This window comes from Heptranchias perlo, chromosome 27, assembly GCF_035084215.1.
Source record: "Heptranchias perlo isolate sHepPer1 chromosome 27, sHepPer1.hap1, whole genome shotgun sequence".
Taxonomy (NCBI): Eukaryota; Metazoa; Chordata; class Chondrichthyes; order Hexanchiformes; family Hexanchidae; genus Heptranchias; species Heptranchias perlo.
This window is the reverse complement of record NC_090351.1, coordinates 26,325,379-26,331,378: the sequence shown is the minus strand read 5'-3', so window position 1 is coordinate 26,331,378 and position 6,000 is coordinate 26,325,379.

The following is a 6,000-nucleotide window of genomic DNA, read 5'->3' as shown; positions in this document are numbered from 1 at the left end:
ACACTACTTCCCACCCTTTCGTGCAATAAATCATATACGAGAAAAGGTAAAATCAAATATGACCACAAATTAAAATAGCGCTGTACAACATGTAGTACTCGATATTAAAGGAAATCTAGAAATTATAGGCTTTTAAATATCAGTGGCTAAATTGTCTGATTGTTACACATGGTGGAATCTCCATTACTCACCATGCTGAAGGAATATCTCCCTTCTCACAGGGAAGAATAGAAACTGGGAAACAATTGAGAATTCCAAAATGTTGGTCTTACACATATGGTACCAAAAGCATGGAGATAAAGACTAGTAAAGTATAAATAACATAAATTGACTTGAATCTTTTTTTTAAGATATGCAGTTGGTTTGTGCAGATAGGTGTTTGCTATTGGTTGACTGTACAATCAGGTGACATCTCATGCAAAGCTATGTCCCATGAAAATTGTAGCACATAATCAGGAGGGTGAATAATTGTAGTGCTGATACCAGGGGTTCCCCTAGACGATAGCTCCGATTTTAACCTAACCTACCCACCAATGGAGCATGGTGGGTAGGTTAGGTTAAAATCGGAGCTATCGTTGGGGTGTGGATCAGCATGAACCTGTCCTGTTCTCACCAGGCAGGTTAGGTTAAAATTGGGGTTGTACTTTATATCTTACTCATTTTTTTATAAAACATGAAAAATACTAAGATATCACATCCTTGAAGAACTTTAAAGTTACCAGAAAAAATCACCAATTTAGCAATCGTGGCATTGGTAAAGTGTGATGTAAAATTGGAAACATTTCTGTTAAAAATCCTGACTAACATGCAAGCTCCAGTGGTGGAGTATTGGACTCCCCTTCATAGGATTGTGAATTTTTTTATATCTTAACTTTGTCTGTCATTTGAGATTGTTTAAACATGAATTTTGAAAAAAGAAATTGCACTTGCTTAGCGCCTTAACATGTCTTTTGGAAACATTTCAAAATGCTTCACGTGCAATGAACTATCAATTTTTAGCTTAGTTGCTAAACGGACACTTCAAGATGGTCAAGCACTATACCTTGGTGGAGAACCTCAGGTTGGAAAATATGGGGCAGCATCGATGGCTTCAATGAAGAGGTTTATGGCTTAGATAGTCCCTTGAAGCAAAACCAAGAAAGTGAGAAAGAAGAAGCCAAATAATTTATTTTTCTAATCTAACTGAAAGAAATTATAAGAAAGGAATAAATCCTAGTCAACAACTAAAACTGGCACTTTGGATCCATGCTAGATGCTGGGGTTCACTCTGCTGCAGTTTGATTACCAATGATTTTGCATTCAATGCTGCGTGATCTCAATTCTACCATGACTTAATGTCACACATTAATGTTCAACTACTATGTTTGTACACAGAAAAGATCCACACTTTGTAAGATCTTTATACTGTGCAGAAGATTATCATCATATAATGGTAGCTCATCCACAGAAGTCCATTCACACTCCATTCAACTAACTGTTCACAACCTATAAAGCACCACCAGTGAAGTATTCATATTTTTCACCCCGACAACATACATGAGCTAGTATTCCAAAAAATTCTGTTGAAGGGAAATGCTGAAACTGAGTTTATGTCATCCAGTTAATTAGAGAATTTCCACACAGGGTGGCTGGGAATTGAGGTTGCACTACTAATATGCTTCTATCTTTAACCTTATACACATAAATCCCTTAACTTACATAAACACACATGGATTTAAATAAAGAGCATAAAATTAACCTTTAATTACACTTTAATTATTCATTAAACTGATTCAGTGAAAGCCTTCCAAGAATGCCACCTGATAATAAACAAGTTGCAAATATAACTATGCTAATGCAATCATATGTAATCAATGGTATGTATGCAGTACAGTAACACCCAAAAATGAATGAAGGCTAAAAATGGAATTACTCAAATAATTAATTTTTTTGCCTTATCTAAAAAGATCTCCAATATTTGAACCCCAAAATTCCTGGCTCCCCAATACATTGGCAGAAGTACGGTGGGTGGGACTTCCACCCGCTCACATCCAAGGATGCTGATCCCATCGCAAATCCACTGCCCATCGCAGATCAGCTACTTTGCATGACGCTGGGCAGGGCAAAGCCATGAATCCAGCCAGTAATAGGCCAAATATGCCCGCAGTGGGGCCCAAAACACTCAGACAGGGAGTGGAGCGGAACAAGAGCTCAACTTTATCAGACAAAGGGCTCATTCTATTTAAAGGGGGGTGGAGGAGGCTTTGGTAAGAGGTCACGAAAGAAGGGGAAAATGGTAAACATCAATTTTTTCTAAGGCTAATGTTGAAATTTTGCTGTCAAAAATAAGACAACGAAGGGATGCCATCACTGGAACAGCTGGTAAAAAGACATCAAATAAAGCAGCACAGATCATGTGGAACGAGGATACTGTGGCAGTGAGTGGCACCTCAATAACCACAAACCATACAGTGTTGTATGAAGACTAATGCCCTCACAAGGTCAGAAAAGGTAAATTGGAGCTGTCAGCTGAATAATGGGAAAGCTTACTGAAACACAGAGAGGCAAATGAGTATTCCCATCCCAATATTCAAACAGTGCCCTTTGGGATATCATATGACACCTTGTTCCTTGCCCTGGAAGCACTGTAACCTGGCATCACTCATAAGGAAAAAAAGAACTTGCATTTCTATAGCACCTTTCACAATCTCAGGATGTCCCAAAGCGCTTCACAGCCAATGAAGTACTTTTGAAGCGTAGTCACTGTTATAATGTAGGAAACGCTAGCCTCACATCCTGTAACACATGCTATCACATTGAAGTCTCAAATCCTAGATCCTTGTTTTCTGCCACCAACTATTATTACTATCCATTCCATGAATCCTAACAGTTTGTGACTGCGGGGTTAGAGACTACTACAACCAATTAGCACTATGAATTCCTCCTACAGGAGAAGACAGCACATAATTGCAGGGAACAGCAGGCCACTGTGGAAGAAAGCACATTAACTCATCCTGAAGAGGAAGCACTGTCAATTACTGAAACCAACTCTAGCCTGGCAGTGGGTTATGGCGATGTGAGAGACAAGATGCCTTCAGTAGATTTATGGTCACATACATTTTCCCTTATATAAGGTTTCTATGTATTCTTCAATCCCTCGCCCAACTATCCACAAAATAGCTGATTAAGATAGTATGCTGGTCGTACAGACCCAACTGTAGTGTTTTTTTCCTTCCAGAGTCTTCAAGCCAGGAAACAGAAGAGATGGATGATGATGGCCAAAAGATTGCAATCTCTTCTACCTCTGGCAATATTGGCACTGACTCACTCACCCTTCTCCCATTGTGCTTTAATCTTAGGAGAGCACTCAGCACTAGTGTGATCTTTTTATTTTATACACCAGACATAGCCCCTGTGAGAGATTTCCAATTTGTGGCAAATTATGGATAGTTTTTCACCCGTTGGGAACTGAGTTGAAACTTTTCAAATTCCTTTCACATGGGACCCTTGCAGCTGGTAAAGATAAAGGGAACTTTGATCCCTGCAGACTGAGCAAGACCCCAATTCAAGTCCCAAGGGTGAAAGGGCAGAATTCTAATCAACTGCACTATCCCATTCCCCTACAATACATGATTCACATGTAACATGAACATTATTGTAGTATTGCTTTTAATCTGCCTATGATGGTATTTTGTTCTGAAATAAAAACTATAAAGAACCCTACTGAAGGAAGAAGGGCCCTTGGCAGACTGATGGATCCCATCAAATGCAGCAGGGAGTGAGCAACCAGTCTCCCTGTTAATATAATGAAGAATTCTTCATCTGCTGAAAATGCAACTTTTGCCCTAGGACACAAACGTAAAAAGTGTAGCCGTGATATGAATAAAGCTACTTTTGTGGAAATATCACTTCTGCCAGGAATTTCCTCAGAGCTGCTCCTGCTCCATTGCCGTAACTTTGCTGAAAATGTGGTGAAAATCCTATTTCTGCCACACTCCAATACTCCAATCTGGCGGCAAAGCGGGAGAAACTCTGAGGAAATTCCCAGCCTCAAATAATTGGTTGATTGTGTTGTTGGACTGCAATGCACTCGTACGGATCCCTTCACCCTTCACATGCAAAATTATTTATAAGTCATCAAGATGTGCAATATCTGTTAATTCAATTTTTTACTTTATTATGTTGCATAAATTCACAAACAATATTTAAAATACAACTTTAAAAGTTACTTAATATAATGAAATTCTAATAACATCAGCAGATTAATGCTCAAAGTATGAATTTAAATATTCAGTATAAGAATTTTTTCCTGTATAAAGGTCAACACTGCTATTAATCCACAACACTGTATGAATGCTAACACCTGGAGCCCTTTTATACAGCACGCAATATAAACATACTTTAATTAATTGTGACAATAACTAATTATGAACACTTTGCTGCCCCGTGCTCATTTAATTACTTGGATATTATCATGTTTACCTTGTTTAAGAGAGCAGATTCATCTGATGCGCTACATATGGAATGGCAATTATAAAGAATTAGTGTAACTATCATCCTCAAATCTAATCTTATATGATAACAACACATGACTGAAATTATAATGTTTGCAAGAAAGCAGATAGGCACATTTGTCTGGCATACTGCAACTTCTTGGGAAATTTGTGTCCTGAATTTATTTTTAAAAACTGGTTGATTTGTGGTGTTATTGGCTCCAGAGGAAAAAAAGATTGTGGTCTGATTTTTATCTCACTACCACCTTCTTTCACGCTCCCATAACTTGCATCTGCCCAAGGACCAACATTGATAATCATGTTACATGACATTGCAGGGTTACCAGTTGCTATAGGAACAACCTGTACAAAAAGATTACAAAAATATTTATCATTTGGCTGGCCTACAGAAATGCCTACACATTAATTATCACCCAGGTGTGAGCCCAAAGTACCTGTTTTAAGTGATCTTTTACCTACTATGGTGTTCCTCCAGTGGCTTCAGCAGGGAGGTGGGAGAATGATGTGGCCCAGACAAAAGTTCTTGAGATGCTTCTTAGTGGGTGACCTCAAGGAGCTTGGCCGTGAGAGGACCCGGCTGCAGACTGCAGCAACTCAATGGTTACCGGGGGAGTCCAGCCCAGTTGGCTGTCTAGCATCAGGGTGGGCATTGTTTGGATGGGTGTCAAGGGTGCAGATGTGCTGTCATTCTAAGTGAGGGCAACACATTCCACTCCCATTACATGACTGCCCCGGCTGTCGGGCTGCGGCTCAGCATTCCCACTGATCTGCTGGGGAGCAGCCTGCAGGACATCTGCAAGGCGAAATAAGTCCCTGGTCATTCAGTCTCCCAGCCTGTCCAAGGCAGAGGAAATGGTGGAATCCAGAGCATTCATGACCCCAATATGAGCATCCCCGAAAGATACTAATACTGGTGCCACAGACTTCTGGAGGGCCCAGCTGCAGCATCCATTGAGGTGACCACATGCTCTGCAGACTGTTGACTGCAGAGTGTTGATGCCATGCACCAGAACCCCACACAGGTTAGTACTGGACTCCTCTACAATCTCTGACATGGCGCAATAACTCCCTGACAAACAGTTCAATATATTCAGCAATTGCTGTTGCACAGGAAGCATTCTTCCTTTAAAGTTTAGGCCCCTAAAGTCTGCATCTCTGTCCTCTTCGGCAGAGCTAGGACCCAAGCTTGACCTCCAGTGAGCCATTTTCCGGTGCCTGGAAAATGAGCAGGGCACTACAAAGAGGAAAATCACTACCATTATCATTACAGAGTTGCATAGAACAGTTGCAGTGATACATTTTGCTCTTTATATTCTCTTTTGTTTGTAATACAACTCTGACTTATCATATTCCAGACATTTATAGCCCAATTTTATCGCACTTGATCCCGCCCATAAGCATCTTTCATAAAAGCTGTAAATATTGATGACAAATAGAGCTGCTGTGAATTCCCATAAACAGTAATGTCATGAAATGTCTCAGGATAGTTAAGGTTCAGGAAGTAAGT